General features: G+C 57.9%; 1 long non-coding RNA gene across 8 annotated transcripts in view; it reads left to right on the forward strand.

Annotated features, from left to right (window-relative positions):
• LOC125690330 (uncharacterized) overlaps positions 1–15,910 on the forward strand; it is a 66,445-nt gene extending 50,535 nt beyond the window's left edge. For 6 of the 8 annotated variants that reach the window (XR_007375624.1, XR_007375620.1, XR_007375617.1 and 3 more), the window contains exons 4-6: positions 10,259–11,699; positions 11,877–13,449; positions 15,716–15,910. This is a non-coding gene — a long non-coding RNA (uncharacterized LOC125690330). Of the gene's footprint in view, positions 1–6,435; positions 8,199–8,375; positions 9,949–10,125; positions 11,700–11,876; positions 13,450–15,715 lie in introns of those variants that run through there. The other 2 variants (XR_007375621.1, XR_007375618.1) reach the window with 2 other exon arrangements.
• Positions 15,911–17,363: the final 1,453 nt, after the last annotated feature.

Genomic DNA, 17,363 nt, shown 5'->3' on the forward strand with positions numbered 1-17,363 from the left:
TAATTAAGGACAGAAAAATGAAGACTAAGGAGGATGAAAGCAAGACCTTCTAAAGAGGGCTTGGTGTCCCTTTACCTGCAGATGGTTTTTCAGTAGAATTCATGTTTCTGCTCAGATCTGCCATTCTCTTACCTTATGCCTTAATGGCAGTGAAAATCAGCAATAGCTGTCCTTGGTAAACAGGGCTTTCTTCGTTACTTCCTGTTCAAGAGTTTTTCTTCAAGGTAGATGTGACGTGATGGATATGCATAAGAAAACTCTAATAAACATTAGTGTGGTTCAAAAACTATGCTCTCGGGGATGCTCTTGAAGATAACATGATAAATATATATGGAATCTGAGTATTTCTGTGTGTGCTCTTTCCTTAGGGTAAATACTTTCCCCAAGAGTTTCCCTCTTCAGTTACATCTTATTAATTCAAGCTAGTATTCCTTTTTTCCAAAGTCAGGAAAAATGATCAAGTGCATAAAACTGTGTTTTTGAACAAAACCATAATATTGGTTGCATAGATCTGTGACGCAGACAGTTTCACTTCACATCATTGCATCTTTATTCTCATCAACACAGTAATGCTCTCTGCTTTGTAGTGACTTGTTGCAGCTGAAATTCCACCCGTGATACTCCTTTGTTCAAAAGCTTCTCTTCAGATGATCATATCTTTACTCCTATACCTAAGAACCTCTTTTCATTTCCCTAACCTTTCCCCTTTTTCTAAGTAATTTGTAGGAAACTCTATTCTAAGTTTCTCTTCCATTTCAAATTCTTACAGTGTAGCATATGATTCATTAGAGGAAAAAAAAAAAATAAATTCCATGCATCAAGCTGCAGATCAGCCTGTGGTTCTCTTCCCCAAGTGTATTTTCTACAATGTAGTCTAAAATAGAAGGTTAGTGGAAGCTAGGATGATATTCGGAACACACAAATCAGGATAAATGATCATGGGTACTCACTCCAATATGTGGGATTAAAAGCAGCAAGTGATAGATAAAAGAAGCAAATAAAATGGCTTATACGAAAGTGAAGAGAAATGGAGCAGTGATTCTGACTCTTATTCTTACTGTCACAGCATGGTTGTTGTTTTATTTCCTGCATAACACTTGAACACCTATGTCAGCAATGCAGAAAGCATGTGTTTCACTTAGGAATGCAGTGCATACTGCCTTAAGGGTGGCCTATGATTAAGCTCTTTAAAACAATTACTGGGTATGAAATGGTTGTTTGCTCTCACTTAGATACAAGTGTTCAATTAGTAGAGTTCTGTTAACATTCAGCTTGGGGAACAAGACAGGACTTGTGGGAATACAAGAAAAACTGTTCAGAGCAGAAGCTGTGGAGCAAGATGAACAGCATGAGAACCAAGGACACCTCTAGAAGAAGAAAGAACATCTCACGGCTCTGACTGGATAAGTGCCTGTGTGAATATTTGAAGAGTGTTTTGTAGAATGCTCTGTTGACATGTAAAGGTGGATGGGAAGCTAGAAAAAGAGAACTTGTGAAGGTATATAGATGATATGAGAACTTGTGCTAAATGATTTAGGTCATTCACATCTGAATGATAGTCCCTGCATCAGATGCTGCACACCTCTAGTACAAGGGACAGGCTGAGAGAGCTAGGGCTGTTAAGCCTGGAGAAGAGAAAGCTCTGAGGTGACCTGATAGCAGCCTTTCAGTATCTAAAGTGGGACAATGAGAAATAAGGGAACAGACTCTTTATCAGGGTCTGCTGTGATAGGAGAAGGGGAAATAGTTTCAAACTAACAGGGCGGAGACGTAGATGGGATATAAGAAAAAGGTGTTTTAAAATAAGGGTGGTGAGGCAGTGGAACAGGTTATCCAGAGAGGGGGCGGATGCGCCCCATTCCTGGGGACTTTCAAGGTCAGGCTGGACTGGGATCTGAGCAACCTAATCTAGCTGTAGGTATCCCTGCTCATTGCAGGGGAGCTTTAAAAGTCCCTTCCAACTCAATGATTCCCCTGGCAATGTATGCATTTGTCTTCCCAGTAGCAGTTCTTATGGTGTAATTAGCGTAGATAATCATCCTCCAGAATAAGAGCTATGTTCTATTGGTTCTATGTCTCTACTTTTCCGGAGTTCAGGTCTCTAGAGAAGAGCAAGAAACAAATAGTAAGAATGATAGGGTGACACAAGAAGGAGAAATCATTGCTGTTCCTCAGTATCAAACTGTAGATGAAAAGGGGTGAGTGCAGTCTGTTCCTGTGCCTTTTCTGTAAAACTCTTCTACCTGAGCTCAAGTAGGTGTTTTTCTTTTAAATGTAAGGAACTGTTCTAAGCTATCAAAGTGAACTTTTCATGCATACTGTTCTTGAATAGTTCCTCTGGATACGCACTTTGGCGTGCTTGCCCCAAACTAGGAATGGCAATGAATTTGAATACTAAAAGCATGCATAAACATCACCTGCACTTCATCTCAGTGCCTAACCCAAGCCCAGCTGCGCTGACCTGGGTCTGTTAGTTCTGGCTGTTTACAGACATTCTCCTATTCATCTAGCTGGCTGTCACTTTGTATCTTGGAAGTAGGCAAAAAAGAATTACATTTTAGTATCTTTCCCAAGATGTGCCAGCCAGCGCGTAGTGTTCCAGTCGACAAAAGGCTTGTGAATTTCATGCTACTCCAGTGGATTCTGGTACTTTTTATCAAAGTAAGATGGCAGAGTACTGTGATTTTGCTGGCCCCACATTTTACTTTGGTTTGTAGTCGCCCTTGAGCAGTGAGGGTCAGCATATTTGCTGTAACCATTTTTTTTTTTTTTTTTAAATTAAAAAAAAGTATTCAATTATGTGGACTTCACATAGTATAATTGTCCATAGCATGGACAATTGATGATTCTGTGATTTTTGTATCCTCTTGGGAGAATCAATATTGTCAGTGAAAACCTGCTCAATGTTGCAGTTTGCAGGCAAGATGACAGGAGGGTGATGCTCACTGAGCATAAAGGATGCTGATGTATTCACACAGTATTGTTTTGAAAATAATGTAAGAATTGCCATGTGCTAAGCTTTAGAAGTGGGCAACATCCTTTATCTTAAGGTGGACAACATTGTTTAACAGAACTTGTTTACAGTTTTGTAGGCGTCAAATCCGGAGATTTGCAAGTTTGGTTAGCTGCCATTGACCTGAAGATGCTTGCAGCCTTCACTACAGCTTGGCCCTTATTCAGAAAGATCAAGCCATCAAGCAACCTTTGGTGCTAGAGAGAGGCCTGTACATAAACACAGTGTGCAGTGCAGCTCCCAGACAGTTTGTGCTGCAGCTCATGCTAATTGCTGAGCAGGTGTCCCTGTCAGGGAAAAAGCTGTGACCCAAAAGGAAGACTAAGTGAAATGTGGCTCTGTTATTAATTGATGTGGGGCCCTTGTGACACAGAACTGAGAAAGGGCTGAGTACTGAATGCCTTCTCCACTCAGCTTTTTACTTTGCAAGGCTGACCTCTGGAAATGATCTCGACGGCAGTAAACAGGGAAGAGAAAAAGTGAACCTCTTCCCTATTTCTTTATACACAGTGATGTTGCTCTAGTCAAATGCTGTCTGTTGCAAGCCTTCCTTTACAACTTATTTCACAAACACAAAGTAATGTTTGGCTGTTATGTATATACACTCTTGTCTCAAGCTATGCAGAATTTTGTCTGTGAATGTTTTCAATTGGATATGAAATTAAGTAGATGAGGAAAAACACACCCTGTTCACACTGATCAAATGGATTTAATGGCACCAGTAATAGTCTGTCTGAGTAGTGCATATACGACGTGTTGTTGCCATGTGACAGATGGCAGCAGAAAAGCACTCTGACAAAATGGCACCTGACATCCAGGAAGTCAGTATGAAGCCAAGGTGTGTCGCTGAATTCCTCTGTGTGGAGAAAATGGCACCCACTTGGTGTTTGCTGAATGCTTGTGGGTGTGAGCACAGAGGGGCAGTGTGCAGTGTACTTCAGCAGTGATGTCTGTGACTGTGGGTCACCTGTGCTGGCACAGATTTTGGAGAGCACAGCATGCAGTCTCATGCTTATTGCAGGCAAAAATGCATAGCTAATGGTGATTGATGGCTATATTGGAGAACAGTTGCTTTGCAGCTGAGGATTTGCTCTATCAGAGTGACTGTGCTCATTTTACCTGTTTCCACGAAAATAAATAGGAGGCATTGCTTTTGGAGCAAATATAGGTGGCCCAGGACTATTTGTCTTCACTCAGTGCAGCCAAAGCAAACCAGCAGGCTGGACACTGGTGCTGTACACCATCTGTACCACAGCCAGTTCCCTCAGGTCCTGGGTGCCTTTCTCCTTCAGGGTACTCCATTTGCCTGGCTTACATGCCAGGAAAAGATTCCCTGGAGGGAGCCTCTTACTCACGGCTGAGTCATTGCTGCTGCTGCTACATTCTGTTTTGGCTTAGGTGGGAGCAGCAGTTATTCTGTATCCACCGATTTGTCTCTTCCATAGTCCTAGTTTGTGCCATTGCTGCAATGAGCAAGAACGTAGCTGAGCACAGAAGGAAAGGAATTGGGCAAACACTGCAGCGCAAAGCCATGAGGTGAGCGTTTCCAACCACGGTGTGTGAGTGAGTTATAAAATACAAGCAGCTCCACAAAACAGGAGCATCCTGAGTTGACAAATAAATGATACTCTTCATACACTAGCTGCCAGCTTGTTTCACCCTTTTCCCTTAGTAATGGCATTTCTTTTCCCTTAGCAATGGCATTTTGGAGGGATTTTTGCAGTAGGGGCAGAGACAGGAGGTGTCACTGGGAAGAATTCCTGAAAAGATATGAATACATTTTAAAATTATGTTTGTGGGCATCTATAACTCAGGAAGGAATACCTCATCTGTGTATCACTGTTCAAAGAACCCCTGAAATGAAAGCACGGAGTTCCCCACAGCCAGCTCTGCCAGGCTCTGGGGCTGTGAGCTGAGATCACCTGAGCCGCGGCTCTGCCCTGAGGGGATGGATGGCAACACCTGTGAGCGGGGCCGTGACCGACAGGTGACCCCGGCCGTGACCTCCAGATGACCCCGGCCCGGCCTCCGTGAGGAAGAAAGGGCGGGAACATCGAGGGGGTTGGAGAGAGAACGGCGGGAAGAAAAGCGCGGGAAGCGACAGCGGCGCCCAGCGCTCCTATTGGCTGGCGGGCTGAAGGGACAGCTATAAAAGGTGCGCGCGCGGGAAAGTGAGTGAGACGTTCTCCACAGCGTTGTGAAGAGCACTGGGGTGCTGTGAAGGAAAGACGCCGGCGGTAGCAGCGACAGCGGCAGCGGTAGCAAGCGGTCTCCAGAGCCGAGGTGCGGCGGGGCCGGGGCGCGGCGGATCCGAGGCAAGGCGGATCCGAGGCACGGCGTAGCGGGGCCGGCGCGGGGGTGCGGCGAGGCTGGGACCGGGTCGAGGTGGGTTGGGCGGGGCGGGGCACGGGACTGTGCTGCTGCCGCTGCGCGCGGGCTCCGGCGGATGGCAGCCGAAGTCGCAGGCCCCGATGGCGGGCGGGCCGAACCGGGGCTGGAGCTGCTAGTTGCGCTCCGGTGGCGGGAGGAAGGAGCCGGGGCTGGAGTCGCCTACTGGGCTCCGATGGCGACCGGGCCGAACCGGGGCTGGAGCTGCTAGTTGCGCTCCGGTGGCGGGAGGAAGGAGCCGGGGCTGGAGTCGCCTACTGGGCTCCGATGGCGGGCGGGCGGTGCCGGGATCTCCGAGCGGGCTTCGAGAGCAGGGAGCTCTGAGCACGCTACCAGAGGAGGTGAGGAGGCGCGACAAGCGGGGCGAGCTGCCACGTGCAAGAAGACGCTCCGAGGCAACAGCGAGCAGCAATAATAAAGCAATAGTAACTGCTATCGCAGTGCTGAAACAAGCGGTTTTTTTTCTCTTGTCACGAACGAGGTGGTGGGAATGGGGGAGGACGCGGGAGTTGCACTGCTGATGAAAAGGGGGGAGACATAAAGTATTGTTATGCTGTTTAAAAATGGAAGTGTGTTAAAGAAGCTCTATAAGAGGAACGGGTGGATGCTCAGAAAAATAAAGGTTTCAATGTGAAATGTTGTATTCTTCTAAAAGACAATCCATGGCAATAGATGTTACAAGTTGGAAATGTCCCTTGTAATTTGACGGCACATTATTGCTACGAACAGAGAATGAGAAATGAAATGAATTTATCGGAGCTAGAATCTGAAATGTTGCAGGTGAGGGGAGTAACACGAGGCAAAAAAACCTCCCTAATGGGTGGGCCACGCTAACAATACAGAAGTGCAAGATGGTACAGTGGTTAACATTACGGAGAACAATTACTATAATGAACTGTCATTTTTGCAAGAAGCAGTGTGGGGACGCAGGAGGCAGAAGCGAGCAAGAAGAGGATACCGAAGCGTGCCGACGCGGGGGGGAAGGAGAGAGGCAGGCTGGGCAAAGCAGGTGTCCCGTTAGCGGGGCTGCAGTCCCATGAGAGTTTGAGCGTTGCCGGTGCCTCGGCCGGCTTTGTGCTGGGCGACCTCCCTGTAAGCAGGGCTGGGGTCTTTGCTTTTGCTGTAGTTGGGCTTTTGCCTGTCTGCTCCTTCGGCTGCCTGGGGAGCGTGGCCCCCTGTAACGGAGGGCGAGAGCCACCTCTCCGCACCTGAGTGGGAAACGGAGCTCGCCGGACCCCGAGGCCGCCCTGTAAGCAGGGTAGTGCCGTTTGCCCGTCCCTCTTCCTCCTCCGGCCCCTCGGCATCGTTGCCTGGTGGTGGCCCGTAAATGCGACGGCCCCGTACTCGGGGTGCGCGTCACGGCATCTGGCCTTTGGCTTTAGCTGGGAAGCCCCTTGGCACGTTGAGGTCTGCGGCCTCCGTGCAGGCTAGGGACAGGTTGCAGGCTCTTGTCTGTTGCCCGCGGTTGTGGGTTTATTCCCAGGGTTTGGCTGTGCTGCGTTGTCCTTCCCTTCTGGAAAGTCGCATCTGTGTGCGTGTGTTCCCCTTCCTTTCCATGTTTGTGTCTGTGGTGTGATGGATTGACTGAGCTTTCCCTTTAGGCTCCCACAAAAATGGCTGCAGCCTAGCTTCGACTTCCCAGGGGGGAATGGAGGACTTTGGTGCATGCCACAAAAGGGGTGTTCCCTCTCAGTGCCGCGAGCGCAGCGAGTGTCCTGTCTTCCTCTAAATTACTTAGCATAGATCAGAGCCACGTGGTAGTTCTGTGGCTGAGGCCGCCCTGTAGCCAGGGCTTGGGCCAGTCCTTTAGTGGGTGCCTGCTCCGCTGGCGGTGTGACAGCCCCGTAGTCGGGGCGTGTGTGCCAAGCTGTGGAGGCCTCTGTCCCGCGAGCGGCCCGCCCTGCCTGTAATCAGGTGTGGGGAGGCTGCAGCATTGCAGCCGGCTGCTCTAGCCATCCAGCTGGTGGGATTGACCCCTCCCTGTCCCGTCAGAGGGTGCAGGTTGAGGTGCTGGTTTTGTGTGTGGGGTGACCTCCCCGCTGGGTGGGTCGAGGTTGCTCCGCGGGTTCCCAAAGACGAGAGCTTGTTGATGTTGTGCTGCTGCCGGGCGGGCCAGCCTGTAGGTCAGGCGTTGGCGGGAGCCTCGTGCTCCGCGGGGCTTGTTGGTGAGGGTGGGGTGTGGGGGTACCGTCCTGTAGGCAGGGCTGTGCGTGCCCCCGGTGTGTGCTTGGTGAGCTGCGTTGAGAGAGACCCCCTGTAGTCAGGCGGGCATGTGGCCCTGGCCTTTCAGAGGCACGGGGCCGCGAGATGCGGGGTTGGGCTTGCGCCCTCCCTGGAATCAGGGCTGGGAGCCCGAGCGCGGCATTTGGCCGTGTTGCCCCGCTGCCTGGCAGCTGAGAGTCACTCCCGCCGCTGGGGGGGAAACCGAGCTCTGTGGCTCCAGGGGTGTTGTCCACCCGCCTGTAATCAGGGTCTGGGTGCGCGAGCGCTTGTGCTCAGCTGGCAGCCTGTGTGGGGTGACCGCCCCGTTAGCGGGGTGCGGGTCGAGGTGCCCCCTGAGTGGGAGAGAAGGAGCCTCCCGCGGCCGGTAGGGATGGGGGCTGCCCTGTAAGGCGGGGAGCGCCAGTGCCTCGCAATCCCAGGCCCTTTGGAATGGATGCAGTGGCGGGGGTCCCCTGTAATCAGGGAAGATGACTCTTTGGCCGCTGCTTGTTGTGTGCCCAGCTCCATTTGCCCAGTCTGCCCGCCTCTGCGATCCCCCGCAGCACCGGCTGGAAGCGCGCCGTGCGCCAGTGAGGTGAGAAAAGCTGCTCGCAGTAGTTTTTGCTGGGATGAAGTGGGGAGGGGGGATGCTAGGCCTTGGTTGGCTGGGTGGGGGCGTGCCGGGTTCTTTTGTGCTGTTGGGTTTCCCTTTCCCTTGCGGTGGGGGGCTTGTTGCTGTGCAGGTCTAATGGTGTCCTCGCTGATGTTTCAGGAGCTGCTGCAGGAGGAGGAGGAGGAAGAAGGAGAAGCAGCGTGGGAACACAGGAGGCAGGAGCGAGCAAGAAGAGGATGCCGAAGCGTGCCGACGCGGGGGGGAAGGAGAGAGGCAGGCTGGGCAAAGCAGGTGTCCCGTTAGCGGGGCCGCAGTCCCATGAGAGTTTGAGCGTTGCCGGTGCCTTGGCCGGCTTTGTGCTGGGCGACCTCCCTGTAAGCAGGGCTCGGGTCTTTGCTTTTGCTGTAGTTGGGCTTTTGCCTGTCTGCTCCTTCGGCTGCCTGGGGAGCGTGGCCCCCTGTAACGGAGGGCGAGAGCCACCTCTCCGCACCTGAGCGGGAAACGGAGCTCGCCGGACCCCGAGGCCGCCCTGTAAGCAGGGTAGTGCCGTTTGCCCGTCCCTCTTCCTCCTCCGGCCCCTCGGCATCGTTGCCTGGTGGTGGCCCGTAAATGCGACGGCCCCGTACTCGGGGTGCGCGTCACGGCATCTGGCCTTTGGCTTTAGCTGGGAAGCCCCTTGGCACGTTGAGGTCTGCGGCCTCCGTGCAGGCTAGAGAGAGTTCCCAGGCTCTTGGCTGTCCTTTAGTGGGCGCCTGCTCCGCTGGCGGTGTGACAGCCCCGTACTCGGGGCGTGTGTGCCAAGCTGCGGAGGCCTCTGTCCCGCGAGCGGCCCGCCCTGCCTGTAATCAGGTGTGGGGAGGCTGCAGCATTGCAGCCGGCTGCTCTAGCCATCCAGCTGGTGGGATTGACCCCTCCCTGTCCCGTCAGAGGGTGCAGGTTGAGGTGCTGGTTTTGTGTGTGGGGTGACCTCCCCGCTGGGTGGGTCGAGGTTGCTCCGCGGGTTCCCAAAGACAAGAGCTTGTTGATGTTGTGCTGCTGCCGGGCGGGCCAGCCTGTAGGTCAGGCGTTGGCGGGAGCCTCGTGCTCCGCGGGGCTTGTTGGTGAGGGTGGGGTGTGGGGGTACCGTCCTGTAGGCAGGGCTGTGCGTGCCCCCGGTGTGTGCTTGGTGAGCTGCGTTGAGAGAGACCCCCTGTAGTCAGGCGGGCATGTGGCCCTGGCCTTTCAGAGGCACAGGGCCGCGAGATGCGGGGTTGGGCTTGCGCCCTCCCTGGAATCAGGGCTGGGAGCCCGAGCGCGGCATTTGGCCGTGTTGCCCCGCTGCCTGGCAGCTGAGAGTCGCTCCCGCCGCTGGGGGGGAAACCGAGCTCTGTGGCTCCAGGGGTGTTGTCCACCCGCCTGTAATCAGGGTCTGGGTGCGCGAGCGCTTGTGCTCAGCTGGCAGCCTGTGTGGGGTGACCGCCCCGTTAGCGGGGTGCGGGTCGAGGTGCCCCCTGAGTGGGAGAGAAGGAGCCTCCCGCGGCCGGTAGGGATGGGGGCTGCCCTGTAAGGCGGGGAGCGCCAGTGCCTCGCAATCCCAGGCCCTTTGGAATGGATGCAGTGGCGGGGGTCCCCTGTAATCAGGGAAGATGACTCTTTGGCCGCTGCTTGTTGTGTGCCCAGCTCCATTTGCCCAGTCTGCCCGCCTCTGCGATCCCCCGCAGCACCGGCTGGAAGCGCGCCGTGCGCCAGTGAGGTGAGAAAAGCTGCTCGCAGTAGTTTTTGCTGGGATGAAGTGGGGAGGGGGGATGCTAGGCCTTGGTTGGCTGGGTGGGGGCGTGCCGGGTTCTTTTGTGCTGTTGGGTTTCCCTTTCCCTTGCGGTGGGGGGCTTGTTGCTGTGCAGGTCTAATGGTGTCCTCGCTGATGTTTCAGGAGCTGCTGCAGGAGGAGGAGGAGGAAGAAGGAGAAGCAGCGTGGGAACACAGGAGGCAGGAGCGAGCAAGAAGAGGATGCCGAAGCGTGCCGACGCGGGGGGGGAAGGAGAGAGGCAGGCTGGGCAAAGCAGGTGTCCCGTTAGCGGGGCCGCAGTCCCATGAGAGTTTGAGCGTTGCCGGTGCCTTGGCCGGCTTTGTGCTGGGCGACCTCCCTGTAAGCAGGGCTGGGGTCTTTGCTTTTGCTGTAGTTGGGCTTTTGCCTGTCTGCTCCTTCGGCTGCCTGGGGAGCGTGGCCCCCTGTAACGGAGGGCGAGAGCCACCTCTCCGCACCTGAGTGGGAAACGGAGCTCGCCGGACCCCGAGGCCGCCCTGTAAGCAGGGTAGTGCCGTTTGCCCGTCCCTCTTCCTCCTCCGGCCCCTCGGCATCGTTGCCTGGTGGTGGCCCGTAAATGCGACGGCCCCGTACTCGGGGTGCGCGTCACGGCATCTGGCCTTTGGCTTTAGCTGGGAAGCCCCTTGGCACGTTGAGGTCTGCGGCCTCCGTGCAGGCTAGAGAGAGTTCCCAGGCTCTTGGCTGTCCTTTAGTGGGCGCCTGCTCCGCTGGCGGTGTGACAGCCCCGTAGTCGGGGCGTGTGTGCCAAGCTGTGGAGGCCTCTGTCCCGCGAGCGGCCCGCCCTGCCTGTAATCAGGTGTGGGGAGGCTGCAGCATTGCAGCCGGCTGCTCTAGCCATCCAGCTGGTGGGATTGACCCCTCCCTGTCCCGTCAGAGGGTGCAGGTTGAGGTGCTGGTTTTGTGTGTGGGGTGACCTCCCCGCTGGGTGGGTCGAGGTTGCTCCGCGGGTTCCCAAAGACAAGAGCTTGTTGATGTTGTGCTGCTGCCGGGCGGGCCAGCCTGTAGGTCAGGCGTTGGCGGGAGCCTCGTGCTCCGCGGGGCTTGTTGGTGAGGGTGGGGTGTGGGGGTACCGTCCTGTAGGCAGGGCTGTGCGTGCCCCCGGTGTGTGCTTGGTGAGCTGCGTTGAGAGAGACCCCCTGTAGTCAGGCGGGCATGTGGCCCTGGCCTTTCAGAGGCACAGGGCCGCGAGATGCGGGGTTGGGCTTGCGCCCTCTCTGGAATCAGGGCTGGGAGCCCGAGCGCGGCATTTGGCCGTGTTGCCCCGCTGCCTGGCAGCTGAGAGTCGCTCCCGCCGCTGGGGGGGAAACCGAGCTCTGTGGCTCCAGGGGTGTTGTCCACCCGCCTGTAATCAGGGTCTGGGTGCGCGAGCGCTTGTGCTCAGCTGGCAGCCTGTGTGGGGTGACCGCCCCGTTAGCGGGGTGCGGGTCGAGGTGCCCCCTGAGTGGGAGAGAAGGAGCCTCCCGCGGCCGGTAGGGATGGGGGCTGCCCTGTAAGGCGGGGAGCGCCAGTGCCTCGCAATCCCAGGCCCTTTGGAATGGATGCAGTGGCGGGGGTCCCCTGTAATCAGGGAAGATGACTCTTTGGCCGCTGCTTGTTGTGTGCCCAGCTCCATTTGCCCAGTCTGCCCGCCTCTGCGATCCCCCGCAGCACCGGCTGGAAGCGCGCCGTGCGCCAGTGAGGTGAGAAAAGCTGCTCGCAGTAGTTTTTGCTGGGATGAAGTGGGGAGGGGGGATGCTAGGCCTTGGTTGGCTGGGTGGGGGCGTGCCGGGTTCTTTTGTGCTGTTGGGTTTCCCTTTCCCTTGCGGTGGGGGGCTTGTTGCTGTGCAGGTCTAATGGTGTCCTCGCTGATGTTTCAGGAGCTGCTGCAGGAGGAGGAGGAGGAAGAAGGAGAAGCAGCGTGGGAACACAGGAGGCAGGAGCGAGCAAGAAGAGGATGCCGAAGCGTGCCGACGCGGGGGGGAAGGAGAGAGGCAGGCTGGGCAAAGCAGGTGTCCCGTTAGCGGGGCCGCAGTCCCATGAGAGTTTGAGCGTTGCCGGTGCCTTGGCCGGCTTTGTGCTGGGCGACCTCCCTGTAAGCAGGGCTCGGGTCTTTGCTTTTGCTGTAGTTGGGCTTTTGCCTGTCTGCTCCTTCGGCTGCCTGGGGAGCGTGGCCCCCTGTAACGGAGGGCGAGAGCCACCTCTCCGCACCTGAGCGGGAAACGGAGCTCGCCGGACCCCGAGGCCGCCCTGTAAGCAGGGTAGTGCCGTTTGCCCGTCCCTCTTCCTCCTCCGGCCCCTCGGCATCGTTGCCTGGTGGTGGCCCGTAAATGCGACGGCCCCGTACTCGGGGTGCGCGTCACGGCATCTGGCCTTTGGCTTTAGCTGGGAAGCCCCTTGGCACGTTGAGGTCTGCGGCCTCCGTGCAGGCTAGAGAGAGTTCCCAGGCTCTTGGCTGTCCTTTAGTGGGCGCCTGCTCCGCTGGCGGTGTGACAGCCCCGTAGTCGGGGCGTGTGTGCCAAGCTGTGGAGGCCTCTGTCCCGCGAGCGGCCCGCCCTGCCTGTAATCAGGTGTGGGGAGGCTGCAGCATTGCAGCCGGCTGCTCTAGCCATCCAGCTGGTGGGATTGACCCCTCCCTGTCCCGTCAGAGGGTGCAGGTTGAGGTGCTGGTTTTGTGTGTGGGGTGACCTCCCCGCTGGGTGGGTCGAGGTTGCTCCGCGGGTTCCCAAAGACAAGAGCTTGTTGATGTTGTGCTGCTGCCGGGCGGGCCAGCCTGTAGGTCAGGCGTTGGCGGGAGCCTCGTGCTCCGCGGGGCTTGTTGGTGAGGGTGGGGTGTGGGGGTACCGTCCTGTAGGCAGGGCTGTGCGTGCCCCCGGTGTGTGCTTGGTGAGCTGCGTTGAGAGAGACCCCCTGTAGTCAGGCGGGCATGTGGCCCTGGCCTTTCAGAGGCACGGGGCCGCGAGATGCGGGGTTGGGCTTGCGCCCTCCCTGGAATCAGGGCTGGGAGCCCGAGCGCGGCATTTGGCCGTGTTGCCCCGCTGCCTGGCAGCTGAGAGTCGCTCCCGCCGCTGGGGGGGAAACCGAGCTCTGTGGCTCCAGGGGTGTTGTCCACCCGCCTGTAATCAGGGTCTGGGTGCGCGAGCGCTTGTGCTCAGCTGGCAGCCTGTGTGGGGTGACCGCCCCGTTAGCGGGGTGCGGGTCGAGGTGCCCCCTGAGTGGGAGAGAAGGAGCCTCCCGCGGCCGGTAGGGATGGGGGCTGCCCTGTAAGGCGGGGAGCGCCAGTGCCTCGCAATCCCAGGCCCTTTGGAATGGATGCAGTGGCGGGGGTCCCCTGTAATCAGGGAAGATGACTCTTTGGCCGCTGCTTGTTGTGTGCCCAGCTCCATTTGCCCAGTCTGCCCGCCTCTGCGATCCCCCGCAGCACCGGCTGGAAGCGCGCCGTGCGCCAGTGAGGTGAGAAAAGCTGCTCGCAGTAGTTTTTGCTGGGATGAAGTGGGGAGGGGGGATGCTAGGCCTTGGTTGGCTGGGTGGGGGCGTGCCGGGTTCTTTTGTGCTGTTGGGTTTCCCTTTCCCTTGCGGTGGGGGGCTTGTTGCTGTGCAGGTCTAATGGTGTCCTCGCTGATGTTTCAGGAGCTGCTGCAGGAGGAGGAGGAGGAAGAAGGAGAAGCAGCGTGGGAACACAGGAGGCAGGAGCGAGCAAGAAGAGGATGCCGAAGCGTGCCGACGCGGGGGGGAAGGAGAGAGGCAGGCTGGGCAAAGCAGGTGTCCCGTTAGCGGGGCCGCAGTCCCATGAGAGTCCCATTTGCCTTGGCCGGCTTTGTGCTGGGCGACCTCCCTGTAAGCAGGGCTGGGGTCTTTGCTTTTGCTGTAGTTGGGCTTTTGCCTGTCTGCTCCTTCGGCTGCCTGGGGAGCGTGGCCCCCTGTAACGGAGGGCGAGAGCCACCTCTCCGCACCTGAGTGGGAAACGGAGCTCGCCGGACCCCGAGGCCGCCCTGTAAGCAGGGTAGTGCCGTTTGCCCGTCCCTCTTCCTCCTCCGGCCCCTCGGCATCGTTGCCTGGTGGTGGCCCGTAAATGCGACGGCCCCGTACTCGGGGTGCGCGTCACGGCATCTGGCCTTTGGCTTTAGCTGGGAAGCCCCTTGGCACGTTGAGGTCTGCGGCCTCCGTGCAGGCTAGGGACAGGTTGCAGGCTCTTGTCTGTTGCCCGCGGTTGTGGGTTTATTCCCAGGGTTTGGCTGTGCTGCGTTGTCCTTCCCTTCTGGAAAGTCGCATCTGTGTGCGTGTGTTCCCCTTCCTTTCCATGTTTGTGTCTGTGGTGTGATGGATTGACTGAGCTTTCCCTTTAGGCTCCCACAAAAATGGCTGCAGCCTAGCTTCGACTTCCCAGGGGGGAATGGAGGACTTTGGTGCATGCCACAAAAGGGGTGTTCCCTCTCAGTGCCGCGAGCGCAGCGAGTGTCCTGTCTTCCTCTAAATTACTTAGCATAGATCAGAGCCACGTGGTAGTTCTGTGGCTGAGGCCGCCCTGTAGCCAGGGCTTGGGCCAGTCCTTTAGTGGGTGCCTGCTCTGCTGGCAGTGTGACAGCCCCGTACTCGGGGCGTGTGTCCTAAGCTGCGGAGCCTTCTGTCCCTCGAGCGGCCCGCCCTGCCTGTAATCAGGTGTGGGGAGGCTGCAGCATTGCAGCCGGCTGCTCTAGCCATCCAGCTGGTGGGATTGACCCCTCCCTGTCCCGTCAGAGGGTGCAGGTTGAGGTGCTGTTTTTGTGTGTGGGGTGACCTCCCCGCTGGGTGGGTCGAGGTTGCTCCGCGGGTTCCCAAAGACGAGAGCTTGTTGATGTTGTGCTGCTGCCGGGCGGGCCAGCCTGTAGGTCAGGCGTTGGCGGGAGCCTCGTGCTCCGCGGGGCTTGTTGGTGAGGGTGGGGTGTGGGGGTACCGTCCTGTAGGCAGGGCTGTGCGTGCCCCCGGTGTGTGCTTGGTGAGCTGCGTTGAGAGAGACCCCCTGTAGTCAGGCGGGCATGTGGCCCTGGCCTTTCAGAGGCACGGGGCCGCGAGATGCGGGGTTGGGCTTGCGCCCTCTCTGGAATCAGGGCTGGGAGCCCGAGCGCGGCATTTGGCCGTGTTGCCCCGCTGCCTGGCAGCTGAGAGTCGCTCCCGCCGCTGGGGGGGAAACCGAGCTCTGTGGCTCCAGGGGTGTTGTCCACCCGCCTGTAATTAGGGTCTGGGTGCGCGAGCGCTTGTGCTCAGCTGGCAGCCTGTGTGGGGTGACCGCCCCGTTAGCGGGGTGCGGGTCGAGGTGCCCCCTGAGTGGGAGAGAAGGAGCCTCCCGCGGCCGGTAGGGATGGGGGCTGCCCTGTAAGGCGGGGAGCGCCAGTGCCTCGCAATCCCAGGCCCTTTGGAATGGATGCAGTGGCGGGGGTCCCCTGTAATCAGGGAAGATGACTCTTTGGCCGCTGCTTGTTGTGTGCCCAGCTCCATTTGCCCAGTCTGCCCGCCTCTGCGATCCCCCGCAGCACCGGCTGGAAGCGCGCCGTGCGCCAGTGAGGTGAGAAAAGCTGCTCGCAGTAGTTTTTGCTGGGATGAAGTGGGGAGGGGGGATGCTAGGCCTTGGTTGGCTGGGTGGGGGCGTGCCGGGTTCTTTTGTGCTGTTGGGTTTCCCTTTCCCTTGCGGTGGGGGGCTTGTTGCTGTGCAGGTCTAATGGTGTCCTCGCTGATGTTTCAGGAGCTGCTGCAGGAGGAGGAGGAGGAAGAAGGAGAAGCGGCGTGGGAACACAGGAGGCAGGAGCGAGCAAGAAGAGGATGCCGAAGCGTGCCGACGCGGGGGGGAAGGAGAGAGGCAGGCTGGGCAAAGCAGGTGTCCCGTTAGCGGGGCCGCAGTCCCATGAGAGTCCCATTTGCCTTGGCCGGCTTTGTGCTGGGCGACCTCCCTGTAAGCAGGGCTGGGGTCTTTGCTTTTGCTGTAGTTGGGCTTTTGCCTGTCTGCTCCTTCGGCTGCCTGGGGAGCGTGGCCCCCTGTAACGGAGGGCGAGAGCCACCTCTCCGCACCTGAGTGGGAAACGGAGCTCGCCGGACCCCGAGGCCGCCCTGTAAGCAGGGTAGTGCCGTTTGCCCGTCCCTCTTCCTCCTCCGGCCCCTCGGCATCGTTGCCTGGTGGTGGCCCGTAAATGCGACGGCCCCGTACTCGGGGTGCGCGTCACGGCATCTGGCCTTTGGCTTTAGCTGGGAAGCCCCTTGGCACGTTGAGGTCTGCGGCCTCCGTGCAGGCTAGGGACAGGTTGCAGGCTCTTGTCTGTTGCCCGCGGTTGTGGGTTTATTCCCAGGGTTTGGCTGTGCTGCGTTGTCCTTCCCTTCTGGAAAGTCGCATCTGTGTGCGTGTGTTCCCCTTCCTTTCCATGTTTGTGTCTGTGGTGTGATGGATTGACTGAGCTTTCCCTTTAGGCTCCCACAAAAATGGCTGCAGCCTAGCTTCGACTTCCCAGGGGGGAATGGAGGACTTTGGTGCATGCCACAAAAGGGGTGTTCCCTCTCAGTGCCGCGAGCGCAGCGAGTGTCCTGTCTTCCTCTAAATTACTTAGCATAGATCAGAGCCACGTGGTAGTTCTGTGGCTGAGGCCGCCCTGTAGCCAGGGCTTGGGCCAGTCCTTTAGTGGGTGCCTGCTCTGCTGGCAGTGTGACAGCCCCGTACTCGGGGCGTGTGTCCTAAGCTGCGGAGCCTTCTGTCCCTCGAGCGGCCCGCCCTGCCTGTAATCAGGTGTGGGGAGGCTGCAGCATTGCAGCCGGCTGCTCTAGCCATCCAGCTGGTGGGATTGACCCCTCCCTGTCCCGTCAGAGGGTGCAGGTTGAGGTGCTGTTTTTGTGTGTGGGGTGACCTCCCCGCTGGGTGGGTCGAGGTTGCTCCGCGGGTTCCCAAAGACGAGAGCTTGTTGATGTTGTGCTGCTGCCGGGCGGGCCAGCCTGTAGGTCAGGCGTTGGCGGGAGCCTCGTGCTCCGCGGGGCTTGTTGGTGAGGGTGGGGTGTGGGGGTACCGTCCTGTAGGCAGGGCTGTGCGTGCCCCCGGTGTGTGCTTGGTGAGCTGCGTTGAGAGAGACCCCCTGTAGTCAGGCGGGCATGTGGCCCTGGCCTTTCAGAGGCACGGGGCCGCGAGATGCGGGGTTGGGCTTGCGCCCTCTCTGGAATCAGGGCTGGGAGCCCGAGCGCGGCATTTGGCCGTGTTGCCCCGCTGCCTGGCAGCTGAGAGTCGCTCCCGCCGCTGGGGGGGAAACCGAGCTCTGTGGCTCCAGGGGTGTTGTCCACCCGCCTGTAATCAGGGTCTGGGTGCGCGAGCGCTTGTGCTCAGCTGGCAGCCTGTGTGGGGTGACCGCCCCGTTAGC

This window comes from Lagopus muta, chromosome 3, assembly GCF_023343835.1.
Source record: "Lagopus muta isolate bLagMut1 chromosome 3, bLagMut1 primary, whole genome shotgun sequence".
Taxonomy (NCBI): domain Eukaryota; kingdom Metazoa; phylum Chordata; class Aves; order Galliformes; family Phasianidae; genus Lagopus; species Lagopus muta.